Source organism: Myotis daubentonii, chromosome 8 (genome assembly GCF_963259705.1).
Source record: "Myotis daubentonii chromosome 8, mMyoDau2.1, whole genome shotgun sequence".
NCBI lineage: Eukaryota > Metazoa > Chordata > Mammalia > Chiroptera > Vespertilionidae > Myotis > Myotis daubentonii.
Genome location: NC_081847.1, coordinates 20,720,656 through 20,736,095, shown reverse-complemented (window position 1 = coordinate 20,736,095; position 15,440 = coordinate 20,720,656). Strand labels below are relative to the sequence as shown.

The 15,440-nt window shown below is 42.3% G+C and overlaps 1 protein-coding gene across 1 annotated transcript in view; it reads left to right on the top strand.

Annotated features, from left to right (window-relative positions):
• Window positions 1-15,440, top strand: part of LOC132239341 (ADP-ribose glycohydrolase MACROD2-like) — a 792,923-nt gene that overhangs the window by 627,317 nt on the left and 150,166 nt on the right. The window lies entirely within an intron of this gene.

The following is a 15,440-nucleotide window of genomic DNA, read 5'->3' as shown; positions in this document are numbered from 1 at the left end:
TTTAAATCTTATAGGTGCTGATGAGTAATTCAGGCTATGTGTGTTTAACCACTTGTCTGTTTCGATTGAAGATAAAGAATGCATCACTCACGTGTGTTTGTCCTTGTTTTGCTGAAAACCTGGGTTGACAGTGATAAACCATTAGAGTGATTTTTTTTTCCCTCAATGCAGGCACCATGCTGATAGGACACTTGACAGCTTAAAATATTAAATACAAACTTTTCAGCAGAGACCGGTTTTGTTTTGTTTTATCTTTTAGGAGAAGTATTGCTATTTGAACAATATTGGATTTTCACACTAGGATTTTGCCATTATATTTCAAAATTTCAATCTTCTAGTATAACAAAGTTTTGCTTTCCTATTATACCAGAGAGAGTCCTAAAATGGGCCACTGATGCTAGAATTACCTGGACGCCTGCCACGCTCTCCTGATGCCTTGCTCCAGCGGGCCTGTTTCTGCTGAACCCCTGTCACTCTGGAGCCATCAGGGCGATCTTAGGAAATGGCTTTACCTCCAGGGATTGCCCTGCTTGAGGACTGAGACACAGAAAACCAGGGAACTCTATTCTCCTTGGACAAAAATGCTAGCTGATCCACTTGAATCATTTCTCAGTTCTCCACCCTGAGAATTCCCTGCTGTTCTCTAACAATCTCTGCTGCTGGCATAAGCAAAGTAAATACAAGTTTTGGGAAGAAAGGGTGGAGGGATGGGGAGGCTGGCGCTGGGATGTGGGGTGAAAATGGGGCAGTGTTGCCGAGTGTTGGATGAATGCTTGCAAACTGTTCCTCTCCAGAAAACTGCTTATTCCTTCCGTCTAAAGCTGCCACTTACAGTGAATGCTAAAAATGTGAATTCTCGCCCCAGTCCCAGCCCTCAACCAAATCAGAAAGCTGAATTTTAACTAGATGCAATGCCTCTTTGGAGCACCATTTTTAATGTACAGTGTACTTGTTTCTTCTTATTTTAAAAAATTGCAAACTTATAGCAAATTTGCAAGTGCAGTAAAAAGAACTGTTTTCTTCTAGAACACTGAGATTAAGCTGCAGATCTGGTGTCCTCAACCCCCAAATGCAGTGGGGCCTTGACTTAAGGAGCTCGTTAACTCAAATTACTCTGTCAACTCAGTGCAAAAAATCAGCCGAGAGACAGCTGGTATCTCAAAAAACTCGTTAGTCAGGACACTCGTAAGTCAAAGCCCCACTGTACTTCACTGTGTATTTTCCACAAACATGGCCAGTCCTCTCACATGAGCAAGATCAGAAAATAAGCATTGATACATAGCATCATCTAAATTTTCAGACCCCATTGGTTTCACCCCTTTTCCCAATAATGTCCTTTATAACTAACAGTTCCAGGTCAAAATCACATATTTCATTTGTTGTCATGTCTCTACTCTCCTCCACTTTGAAAGAGTTCCTTGGCCTTTGTTTGACTTCAATGACCTTGATACTCTTGAAGATCATAGGCCAATTATATTGAAAATGTTTTCAATTTGGGTCTGTCTGATGATTTTTCATGACTAAATTTAGGTTTTGAAACTTTACAGAACTGATTTGTGTTCTTCTCAAGGCATGCGGTGAGGTACCCGTCACTTCAGTTCACAATACTGGCCATGTTCCCTTAACATGTGTGTGAAAGGCTCCTCACTGTCCAGATGCTCTTTGCACCATTTATAGTTTATGTATCTCTGGCAGGAGGTAAGTTAAACTACGTAGATATCCCATTCTGCATTGATCTTTCCATTTATTTATCTACTTATTTATATCATCATGACTCATAGTTTTCTATTCTGCTCAGTGGATTATCAGTTATAAGATTTTCTCAGTGTGGTTGGTTTGTGTCCTTTTGATATGCCCTTATCAGTTTTTGAGCACCTCCTTGCTTTTTGGCTAACTAGATGCCCAAGTTCACTTTATATCTTCCCTGCCCCAACGTCAATCATTTCTTCAAGAAATTTTGATTCTATTTAGTGGAGAACAGTATTGACAAACTAGATCTGGGTGCTAAGTGTGTGGAACACAATTTGAGAAACATTTTCTAAAATAGAATAACCAGCCCTAACCAGTTTGGCTCAGTGGATAGAGCGCCGGCCTGCAGACTGAAAGGTCCCAGGTTCGATTCCAGTCAAGGGCATGTACCTTGGTTGCGGGCACATCCCCAGTAAGGGGTGCGCAGGAGGCAGCTGATCGATGTTTCTCTCTCATGGATGTTTCTAACTCTCTGTCCCTCTCCCTTCCTCTGTGTAAAAAATCAATAAAATATATTTTAAAAAAATAAATAAAAATAAAATAAAAAATAAAATAGAATAACCAGATTATTTTGATGATTAAATGTGAAGACCCAGCTGGCAAGATACAGCCTTCTTTTTTTTTTTTTTTTTTTTTTTAGTTTCAGAGAGAGGAAGTAAGAAGGAGAGTGATAGAAACATCAATGATGAAAGAGAATCATCCATTGGCTGCCTCCTGCACATCAGCTACTGGGGACTGAGCCCACAGCCTGGGCATGTGCCCTGACCGGGAATTGAACTGTGACCTCCTGGTTCATAGGTCAACATTCAACCGCTGAGTCACACTGGCTGGGCAAGATCCAGGCTTCTTGATGAAGTCCTCTAATTGCCAGAATGGTCTTCCTGCAGACCTTCCATTGCAACTGTAGCCAAGAAAGTCAATTGTTTATTTTGGTAAAATTTTCCAGAGTATAGTCCAGCATGGTTACAGAGAGTGGCTAATTACTAACCAGCATTTCAAAAAGTAGGAGATAATTGGAGGTCATGATACTAAAAAAAACAAAAAACAAACAAAAATTGTTGATCAACTGCTTAAGCCAGTGTTGATCAGACTGCACATTAGAACCATCTGAGGAGCAAAAATGCCTATTTCATTGGTCCCACCCCCAGACCAGTGAAGTCCAATCTCTGACAGCAGAACCCAGGCAACAGTATTTTCTAAAGCACCTTGGTGAACCTAACATGGAGTGAAGGTTGAGGATCACAGGTTAAAGCAATCCTGTTTACTGAGAATCTGGTCCAGAATTACAGGTTCTCTCAACCTGAAAATAATTTTCCTGCCTGTATTGGTTAGGCTCTTTACAGGGCAACATTAACACTTCCAGGCACCTAAGGGGCATTTAGGTAACATTTATTATGCCCCTATTCTGTGCCAGACATTATTCTAAGCACAACACATTTATTAACTCATTTAATTTTTATAACAATGCTATTGAGCATGCACTCTAATATCCCCACTTTACAGATGAGGAAACTGAGGCGTAGAGAAGTGGAGAACTTGCCCAAAGTCACATGGCTAGGAATTCTGAGAGTCAGACCTAAAAATAAGGTAGTGTGATACCTGACCACAGGCCAGTCATTCTCAAACTTCGGGTTTAAACCCAAAATTCTTTGGTTTCTCAAACTTTGGATTTTTGATATCTGAATCGCCTGGAGTGTTTAGAAAGAACCCTGAGGCGCACATTCATCAAAGGAGGGTAGAGACTGGGCCTTTAAATTTGTACCACAGTCCCAGGGCTTTCCCACAGAGCAGGGAAACTGCAGGAGGAAAGGACTATTAGGCTGGCTAGAAAAAGGCATGAGACCCAAGAGGTTTTGGCACACAGGAAATAGAGTTTTGCCCACGTGTCAGAGAAATCGTAGTTCAATGTAGATATGGGAGAGGCTATGTTAGTAAGGACTATGAGAAACAAGCAGACATGTTTTGACTTTGTTTACAGGGTGCCAGGCAGACATATGGCTTTTTCACCATCAAAGTGACACAGCACTCCTTGTATGACCTGAAATGAAGCACAAAGTGATGCTCTGTATGTCAATATCACAAAACATGGCCCTGGCAGCAAATTTTACCAGGACATTTTCTACTTAACAAGTCCCGGCAAGAATGCACTTCATAAAATGGAGCTGCATGGTCAGAAGATACACATCACCACTGCTACTGGTCAAAGCTCGGTGAACTCCCAATATAGAGGCTAGAACATACACTTTGGGGTATCAAGAAAGAGGAGCCACCCAAAATAAATGAGGAAGGACAGCTTTTAAAATAATATTTTTTATTTGATTTTAGAGAAAGAGGAAGGGAGAGAGAGAGATTCATCAATGAGAGAGGAAATCATCAAGGGGATGCCTCCTGCATGGCCCCCACTGGGATTGAGCCTGCAACCTAAGCATGTGCCCTGACCAGGAATCGAGCCACACCAGCTGGGTGAGAAATGATTAGCTTTAATTAATTATCCAGATTACAATCAGATAATTTGAAGAAAAGCCTTCTTTTAAAGCATGTGTGAAGACTGACCAAGTTAAAAAAAATAGAATATTATTTTATTCTGATAGCAACGAGCACCAAAATCTATTTGGTGTTTAGGATTTCTAAAAGTGTTAATTCAGCCCTGCTGTGAAATTTTGCTTGTTTACCAAATTAACCAATTAGCAAAGGATTAATATACACCTTGAATTATGTAGGTGTATATTACTCAGTTCTTGTAAATATTAAAATGCACCCAAGATAATGGTAATTTTTACACTGATGGCAAGGTTTGCTGCAATTATAGACAATCATTTTGCTAAATCTACTCATTAGTTGTTCTGCTGGGTAAATGGTTTCTCTGGATTAACCATTGTAACCACCATCTGTTCCTATGCATAGACTCAGAGACCTGAAGGGTAGCGATCAGGAAGAATTTTAGTAAGCCCTGTGTGCTCATCTCCAAGGGGATGCATGGACTGGACTCCTTCACCTTTGAGCATGGGTTTGGTTAGCCAATGTTTTTCCAACGATTTTCATTATCGCACTCTCTAAAAAAGCTATTTTAGGCATTATGTCCTAATTCTCTCCACCTATCATGAAATTTTAATACCATAAATATTATATACTAGAGGCCCGGAGCACAAAAATTTGTGCACTCGGGGTGGAGGGGGAGTTCCCTCAGCCGGGCCTGTGCCCTCTCGCAGTCTGGGACCCCTCGGGAGATAACGACCTGCTGGATTAGGCCTGCTCCCGGGTGGCAGAGGGCAGGCCCAATCCCTAGGTGCAGCCCCTGGTTGGGTTCAGAGCAGGGCCGATTCTGGAGTTGGGGCGCCGCCCCCTGTCATACACAGAGCAGGGCAGATTGGGAGGTTGTGATGCCACCCTCAGTCACGCTCAGGGTAGGGCCGATTGGGGGGTTGGGGCACCGCCCCCTGTCACACTCAAGGCAAGGTCGATGGGGAGGTTGCGGCGCCACCCCCTGTCACGCACAGAGCAGGGCCCATCAGGGGGTTGGGGCTCCATACTGTGTCACGCACAGAGCAGGGCCAATCAGGGGGTTGGGGCGCTGCTCCCTGTCATACACAGCGCTGCAGGGCGATCAGGGGGTTGGGGAGCTCCCCACTATCAGGCACAGAGCAGGGCTGATCAGGGGGTTGGGGCACCTTCCCCTGTCAGGAACAGAGCAGGGCAGATAGGGAGGTTGTGGCCCCACCCCCTGTCACACACAGAGCCGCAGGGCAATCAGGGGGTTTGGGTGCTGCCCCCTGTCACACTGATCCCGGTACAAGGAGGCCTCTCGGCTCTGCTGATCCCGGTGCTGGGAGGCATATTACCCTTTTACTATACAGGATAGAGGCCTGGTGCATGGGTGGGGCTGGCTGGTTTGCCCTGAAGGGTGTCCTGGATCAGGGTGGGGGTACCCACTGGCCAGCCTGGATGTGGGGATGATGGCTGTTTGCAGCTGGTCACACACCCTTCAGGGTGGAGGTCCCTACTGGGGTGCCTGGCCAGTCTGGGTGAGGGGCTGAGGGCTGTTTTCAGGCTGGCGGGTGACTGAAGCTCCCAACCGCTCCTTTTTTTCTTTTTTTTTTATTCTGGGCCAGCTTTAGCTTTGAGTCTTGGCTCCAGCTGTTAGGCCTCTGCTGCTGAAAGCAGGCTTCTGGCCTTTGTTTACCTTCTGTATTTGAAACAATGTTGCGATCCTGCTGGCTGAAGCCTGGCGGACTAAAGCAGGTTTCTGGGGTTTTGTTTATCTTCTATATTTGTAACATAGTTGCTTAGAGTTGCAGCTCAGAGGTCAACAAGGCAGGCGGGGAACATTGGAGTCCTCCATCATTGAAGCAAGCAAGCCTCATGTTCGCTTTAAGCTGCCTGGCTGCTGGCCGCCATCTTGGCTGACAGTTAATTTGTATATTGCCCTGATTAGCCAATGGGAAGGGTAGCGGTCGTACGCTAATTACCATGTTTCTCTTTTATTAGATAGGATAGTGGCCTTTTGGAGGGCTTATGTTTTGTTCTGTCCTGCCAAGAACAACTGTTAGCCCCATATTGGTAGGCATGGGCTAGACCAGTGGTCAGCAAATTGCGGCTCGCGAGCCACATGCAGCTCTTTGGCCCCTTGAGTATGGCCACGAAGTTTCAATCACACTGAACGTGCGCACCCGCATGTGGTATTTTGTGTAAGAGCCACACTCAAGAGGCTACAGTTTGCCAACCACTGGGCTAGACCAATGGAAAGTGATTGCAGGAGGATGGAGGGTAGGAAGAAAATCAGTCAGGGCATTTATTCTTGTACCTTGCTGCCAGGGTACAAGAAATAACTGCTCCACCATCCAAGGCCCCATCACTTGTAGGTGGCTCTCCCCATCTCTAGCTATTGCTTGGTTCCAGTTAAGCACTCATTTCCTCTCAAGCCCAGGATTAACAATGACTTCCCTCCACTGCTGGCCCTGGGGAGCTCCACTGTCCTTTATTACATGTCTCAATTCCGCATGCAGCTTTTAAAATATCCCTTCGAAACTCCTCACACCCTCTGCCTCCTGCTGGGACTATGGGTGGTCTCTTTCCAGATGGAATTCCTGTCACCTTCCGTAACCCAGCCTCCAACTCACAGTGTCACTTCAATCACATCCTATCTTTAATCTTTTCTTTTTCCTCGTTGTAATCTTGCTCTTCCTTTATTCCTTTCTTAGCAACAGTGTTTACTCTTTAAAATGCACCTTGGTGGTGAGAGTTTGATTTTCTTCATGTCTCTTATTTCTTCCCTTCCTGTTTCATTTTCATTAGCTTTGCATGGATTTGCATTTGGATATTAAGCCAAGGGATCTTGGGTCCTGAATGCCAAAGTTTCTCTTAGATTTACTAACACCCACTTACGCTGACAGGCAGGCTCTTGAATATTGTCTCCCCACAGGTTAGTGTTGTTTACTGGCAAGAGGGAATGTAGTCTCTACCAAGTATTATGGCTGCATAGCAAATACTCTAATATGTATTTACTTAAAATAATGATAGCTTTTATTTCTGCAAGCTGGGTAGGATCAGGCGGGATAGCTGTTTCTACTCCAATCAGCATCAGCTAGAGTAGCTTAGAAATTGGGAGGTGGAATCATCTAGATCAGTGGTTCTCAACCTTCCTAATGCCACGACCCTTTAATACAGTTCCTCATGTTGTGGTGACCCCCAACCATAAAATTATTTTTGTTTCTACTTCATAACTGTAATTTTGCTACTGTTATGAATCGTAATGTAAATATCTGATATGCAGGATGTATTTTCATTGTTACAAATTGAACATAATTAAAGCATAGTGATTAATCACAAAAACAATATGTAATTATATATGTGTTTTCTGATGGTCTTAGGCGACCCCTGTGAAAGGGTCGTTCAACCCCCAAAGGGGTCACGACCCATAGGTTTTTACTCACCTGTCTGAGTCTAAGGCTGAGAAGATAAACAATTGAAAACTGGAATAACCAGGGCTCCTCATGCATCTCTCTAGCTAGATGTGGTCTCTCCATGTGGCCTACCTGCATGAGGGGCTTGGGGAAGTCTGAAGTCTGATTTCTTATACATTGACTCAGAACTCCCAAGGTGCATATCTCAGGAGCAAGAGCAACAGCCAGTTACAACCCACCTCACTTTCCGTGGTCTAGACTGGATAGTCATGCAGTGTCATTTTGACCATATTCTATCAGTTGAAAGAGTTAACAAGGCCTCCCGGATTTAAGGGGAGAACATATAAATTGCATCTCTTGATGAAGAGTATAAATGTCACAGTATTTTTAAAATATGTGAAATGGGATATGTATTGTAGCCATTTTTTGAAAACACAGTCTGTTCTAGTATCCACTATACGTGTGTGTGTGTGTGTGTGTGTGTGTGTGTGTGTGTGTGTGTGTTGTTAAAATCTTATGGAATGAGTTTCTGAAGAAAATACTGGAGAATGCTAAATGAAAAGCAAATAGAGACAAGAAGATGTGAGTATGGAAGTCTGTGAATCTATTTTATATAATCATGGGGTTTAGGACTCAGGATTAGGGAGATGAACAGTAGGTATAGTTGGGGGAACAAAACTCTGGATTCCTCTCTATGCTGATTGATAACAGCAAGTCTCTAACTCTGTCAAATTAATGTTTAATCTACGTGATCATGAGGTCTCTTCCAAAGCCCCTGGTTCTGTGAAAGGTTGAAATACAGTTATGCCATCTTATTCTCACTATTTGTTTCCTGTTTAAAATCACTCTCTTTCAATATTTGCTGACCAAATTTTGTTGTTTTTGCTCAGCAGTCATACTCTGCTGTCTATGCAGCTCCACTAAATCAAGTTCTTGATGGCACCAAGCATTATTTCAAGAGTTATTCTTCTTTTGTGCATGGAAATTTCATTTTGAATGTGTGCCATCAGAGGCATAATAGGAAATGGGTATTTTACTGTAGCCAAGTCAAATTGGCACTGTTCTATTTCTCTAAGAGACAGTTTTGATGGTAGAAAAGGAAAGTGCAACCAGGGAAATGACCCGCAGGCCTGCTGCCTGCTGCTATGAAAGCCAATACTCATGAGACAGATATGATGAATAAAGAAAGAGGTTTATTCAGGTGCTAGCAACCTGAGACGATGGCAGACTCCTGTCCTTAAAAATCATCTTATCATCTCAGATACCTCAGCCAGACTATATAAGGGAATCGTGGGAAAGGGGGAATGTGGAATTTCTGGTGATATGCAGTTTTTGCCCAGGCTCATTATCAGATATCATCCATTCTGATGTTATCTTTCAACCAGATATTGGTAATATTAAGTCATAGTTACAAAATAAGCACTAAATTCAAAGGATGAGAGATATAAAAGAAGTGGGATATAAACTAAAAGGCAATCCCAGAATTGTCTACAAAATTCTCTTTGGAAAGTATTTTCACGTGCAATGATATGCTCAATAGGCACAACAGAGCTCAACGTGGCTGAGGCTTAAGTGATGAGCATAATAAATGACATTGCACGAACCAGTCTATTGATATTTTTAAATCAATAATATTTAAAATTTTCACACAACCAAGTATGGAAGCCACAAGCAATCCACCATAAAGTTTGTGTAGAGCAAAACTCTCAGATTTAAGGACTGAAAGCCAAATCAAACTGGTTAAGCAAACCTGTATCTAAAAAGTCCAGGCAATGCTGCATCAGAGAAACAAATAATAGCATTAGGGCTGGCTCTTCCTCTCCATCTCTGGGCTCTCCCTTCCTCTGTGTTTGGCTCCAGTTTAGACTCTTTTCTTACTGGGTCAAAGGTTGCCACCAGCTGTCCTCTCATCAACCCAGTAAAATAATGTGCTCTTTTTCTCAACAGTTCTAACAAAAGATCTGGAATTGAGTTTCATTGCCACTGACTGGCCAGTCTTGAGTCAAGTGTCTACCCCCGAGCCAATCCCTGCTCTAGGGACATGCAATGCTCTGACTAGATCTAGTCACATGAAAACTCTGGGATTAAAAGGGTTGGGGAGAGAGCCAGTCAACTATGCTTAAAACTCATGGACCAAGAGTTGGGGTGGAATGGCTTGCTAGGAAAAAAACAGAACTGTCAGTGGGAAGAATGGTCAGTGAACATTTCTACTATAGTTCATTATCAGTAAATACTATTGATTAATGAATTATTGTGCCTTTGCTTTCTTAGAGAGATAATGACAGTTAAGAGGACACAATGTTATGGCTAATAATATTCATTGTTACTAATTCCCCCCTTTCTATTGTTACTTCATTATGACAGATCAAAATGAATTTTCAAGGAACCATTGATACTATTCAAAAGTCCCACCTTGAGCACTGCAGGTGTGGAGAGAAGCTATAAATAAGGTGTACTCCACCAGAGATAAATCCCAAGGATGGGAAAGAAGCAGGGGCAAGTGAAAGTGAATAGGAAGGGATATAAAATGAAAATTGTTGCAGAACAAAAGAGTTCGTTGACCCGGCACTAGCAGAACCAAACACTAGACACCAAGCATTGCAGTGGAGAACTGTTGGTTATTTTATTATGAATGATGCCATCCAGGAGAACAGGAAGCTATAATTATATAGGACAAAATCACAAGATACCATGGATTAGGGTTTCTGGCCAGGCTGGGAGCTGATTGGTCAAAGGTAAGGTAAGGGTAACCAACAACTTCTTCAGGTCATGAAGGCAGCTCTGAAGTCCTTTCTGGTCCCTCTGTCTGGTTTCATGGGAAAGTAGCAGAGGGTTGTTCCAACTTAGGGCTCAGGAGTTGAAACATAACTTAGGTCAAGATGTTGTCTTTAGTCTGCCAGAGGTGAGGCTACTGACTTCTAGTGCCTCTGAGGTTGTTTATTATCAGGGGGACAGAGAGGAGGCTAGGTCTTTAAGAGTATATATACATACACGTATATAGACTAGGAGCTAGAATTGAATCAGTCTTAAGGACTCCCCATTTCAAAATCAATGTGCTGGGAGAATCGATAAAACATCAGAGGAGGAATTAAAGGCATAAAAAAGAAAGGCATGTTGTGATTGGCACTGGTGGCTGGAATGTGCCCATAGGAAACAGACTTGTGGAAAGAGATCCTGTAACTAATAAGAATGAGACTTAGAGAAAGTTAATAGTGCTGTTAGTCTAAGAGAGCGAGCATCAGGAGGCAGTGTGAAATTAGACTTGTAAAATTTGCGTGTTCACTTTTAAAAATGTCATTCGACATTTCCAGGTTGTTTGAGGGTGGGTCAAAGAACATCAAAAGTTGTGCTTATGGGTGGCTTCCTTTTAAATGGCAGCCCCAGGCAAAGGCGAAATTTGAGCTTCTGTTTACACTGGAAAATCCTTTGTCTTTGGAAGCCGGGTGTGTATATATTAGCAGCCACAGGGAATTGCGTCCCTCTTGGTGTTCAGCTGCTGCCTATTTCCTTATCTACCACTCTTTAAATTAGGGAAAGTTGGACCTCATCATCTGCTTAGCTTTCTAATCTTACTTTACCAGCTCCATGTTTCGATAACTAGTATCCTTCAGTGTTGTTTGGCCAGGTTAAGGTTTCCTCAGGATGAATTTTATTATATGTTTTTGTTGTTTTTTTTTTATATTATAAGTTGTTTATCCTCACCCAAGAACATGTTCTTCATTGATTCTGAAGCAGTGGTTCTCAACCTTCTGGCCCTTTAAATACAGTTCCTCATGTTATGACCTAACCATAAAATTATTTTCGTTGCTACTTCATAACTGTAATGTTGCTACTGTTATGAATCTTAATGTAAATATCTGATATGCAGGATGGCCTTAGGTGACCCCTGTGAAAGGGTCGTTTGACTGCCAAAGGGGTCGCGACCCACAGGTTGAGAACCGCTGTTCTAGCGAGAAAGAGGAAGGGAGAAGAAGAAAGGGGGTCGGGGGAAGGGAGAGAGAGAGAGAGAGAGAAGGAGAAACATCAATGTGAGAAAGAAACATCTTGGTTGCCTCCTGCACATGCCCCAACTGGGAATCAAACCCACAACCTGAGTATGTGCCCCAACTGGGAATAGAATCCCCAGCCCTTCAGTGCACAGGATGATGCTCCAACCAACTGAGCCACATTGGCCAGGGCAGGATGCATTTTAGAAAAAGCGGTCTTAAAAACATTGTGAAAAGCAAGTTATGAGTTTAAGATCTGATTTGATCTTAGGAGGCTGAACCCTGAAGTTTTACTTTTCAGTTTATATATTGATACTGTATACAGTGTTAGATGTCCAAGTATGAAGTTTCATAAGGACAGTTTCCAAGTAGCCTAGCTCATTGACAACAGAAGTTAGTCATCTGTGAAACACGATTAAGCATCGTGTCTCTTAGTACCAAAAGCTGCCTTCAGGGGAGGGTACTGGTGTGCAAAGAGGATGCTTATTGGGACAGGGATTGCAAACAAAGTTCTGAAACAAAAGATTGTGATGATGTCACAATAAATGTATGCCTGAGGATTTAATTAGATTCTAATTCAAACAGAATTCTTCCTAAAATTTAATTATTTGACTTGAGTACTTTATACAATAATTTGGGAAAGTTTTCCTGGTCTAAAGCCAGTAGGAGGGTCACCGTGCAGTGCATCATGGCAGAAAGGGCACAGGCGACAGTAGCAGCCAGATCCAGGTTTGAATCCCAGTCCTGCCACTTCCTGGTCTGTAGACTTCCTTAAGTCCCTCTCAGCCTCAGTTTTCTCCTCTGTAAAATAGAACTAGTGATTCTTACTTTCCAGATTTAGGCAAGCATTAGAAGTAAAATATCTATAATAATAAAAGTGTAATATATTAATTAGACCAGACAGCCAAACAACCTTCCGGACATCATTCTGGACGTACTTCTGGATGAAGTCACTGCAGCAGGGGCAGGGGCAGAGCGGTTAAGGGTGATCAGGCAGGCAGGCAAGCAGTTAGGGACAATCAGGCAGGCAGACAAACGGTTAGGGGTGATCAGGCAGGCAGGTGAGTGGTTAGGGGCAATGAGGCAGGCAGGTAGGCGAGAAGTTAGGAACCAGTGGTCCTGAATTGTGAGAGGGTGCAGGCCGGGCTGAGGGACCCCCCCTCCCATGCACGAATTTCATGCACCGGGCTTCTAGTATATAAGAACAAGCCTAAAGTCTGACATGTACATATATACTAGGCACTCAAAAATTATAGGCATTATTGTGATTATTTTTATTTCATTATTATTATTATTATTATTATTATTATTATTATTATTACTTCTTCTAGGTGATAAATATCCATTTTTCCCCTGCATAGGAAGAAAATCCCCAAAACACAATACCATTTTAGATAGCCTGAGTGCAGAATTGAAAAGCGAGTTGGTCTACCTAAGTCACATCCAGGCCAAGGAAGTTTTTCCAGTATAACAGAAAAACTATGGATAAATTATGTTTTCCCTGACATGGGTATTCTTTCCCTAAAGAGATTTATAATTTTGTTTTCCTCTGAGTAGAAAGACCCCAGGCCATCTATCTGTTGCTCAACCTTCAGTAAGTCTGCCATTATTTCTTCAACAGGTTCCAGCAAAAAGAATCATAAACCCTTATGAGCTAACAGTGAAGTTTCAGCCGAGAAAAAAATAAAAAGCCCAGCTTCCTGAAAATTACAACATATATAAGTTTGGAATGCACTTGTTTGTTTGTGTCTTTTCTAGTTTATAGAACACTCTTTGCTCTTTATGTTAAAAAACTGTCAATTATTACTGGCGGTTGGCCACTTTTTCATTGCCAAGGTAACAGACTTTTACTATGAAACTTCAACTCTGGTCAAAGCAGACAGTGTGTTATAAAAAATATACTGAGCACAAATGCAGTCATAAAGTCTCACATACATTTACCTCTAAAAGTGGAAGGGCTTATAGTATTTTAGAGAAATGGCATTTTTAATACCCAGCACTCAGTAAATATTTTAGGTGGCCAAATAAATGAACAAATGAATAAGTGAACAAACAAAGGGAATTTACCATGACTGCAAGTCATTTCTCTTGAATGAAGTGTACTGCTTGCTTTCCTGGGGGTGTAGGGAGGGAGGGAATGTTCAATTAAGATAAATCATTGTTGAAAGAGTTCTTTAGGGACTAAGAGAGCAGTGAACGTGTAATAAAGCATTGCTCCTGAAAGCAGAATGTGGTAGTTACAGTTACAAGAAGCCTATTAATCCCCTTCCTTTCCTAGGATTGCCTGCCTTGTGTACAATTTAAGTTTTGAAATCTTTCTTTTCCTGGGCCGAGAATAACCCCCAGAATGTTAGAGCTGTGGTTATCTGACAACAGCTAAATCTACCCCCAGAGCCACTTCCGTTTTTCCTATAAACACAGATCTTTGGGAGGTGAAGATCATTTCTGGCCGATGCTAACCAGCGATGGCTTTGTTAGGGTGCTGCCAAGGATGTGGGAATCAGGTTATGGACATTATTTTAGGATAGTCAGACTGAGTCTACATTCTCACTTGCTCAGTGGGAATTTGTATACATCACTTGGAAGCCTCAATTGCCTTATCTAAAAAGGTAGAGCAAAGATGTCGAGTGAGGATTGATACAGCGCGTATAGAGAAAGCACTTAGCACAGTACCTAGTACTATTATTACCAGGATCTCTTTCTACTCACAACACTTCTGTCACCAAATGTGTGGGTTTTTTCCTCACACCAGCAATTCTCCAACTCCAACTTCACCAACTGAGTGTCCTATAATTTAATTCTGACACCAACCCTTCAGAGTTGGGTACAACAAAGAGTCAATCTCCAGCCCCTTTGTTCTACTTAGAGTTAGTATCAAACCCCACAGGTTAAGGGCTCAGTCCCACAGGACTACTTCCACTTCAGATGCCAGCTGTAAGTCCAGGCCACCCATACTTTTGACTGACTGGCTGTAAAGTAAGGGGGTCCTCATACCCCCCTCCTGGAGTTTTATAATTTTCTAGAACAGCTCACGGAACTCAGGGAAAACAGTTTATCTACTATTAACCGTTTATTATAAAGAATATTATAAAGGATGCAAATGACCAGCCAATAAAGATATACATAGGGTCCAAAAGGTCTCAAAAGCAGTAGCTTCTATGGAGTTGGAGTAATACTCTCTAGCACAACGCTTCTCAACCTTTGGGTCATGACCCCTTTGGCGGTAGAACGACCCTTTCACAGGGGTCGCCTAAGACCATCCTGCATATAAGATATTTACATTACGATTCATAACAGTAGCAACATTATAGTTATGAAGTAGCAACGAAAATAATTTTATGGTTGGGTCACAACATGAGGAACTGTATTTAAAGGGCCAGAGGTTGAGAACCACTGCTCTAGTACAAGGAAGTGTTTACCAACCTAGAAGGTCTTCAAACCCTATTATTTCGGTGGTTTATGAAGATTCCCTTACACAGATGATTAGCTTGTTGGTCATTAGTGATTAAACTCAATCTCCAGCTCCTTTGTTATCCCCAGAGGTCAGGGCTGGGGCTGAAAGTACCAACCCTCTAATAACATGGTTGAGTCCTCTGGCAACCAGCCTCTATCCTGAAGCTGTCTGGGAGCCCATCAAAAGTCGCCCATCAGCATAAACTCAATTATGGTTTTAAAATGCTTATTATGTACAACAAAAGATGCTCCTATTACTCAGAAAATTGCAGGGGTTTTAAGAGCTCTATGCCAGGGACTGAGGTCACAGACTGAATATATATTTCTCATTGTATCACAATAGCATGTGCTC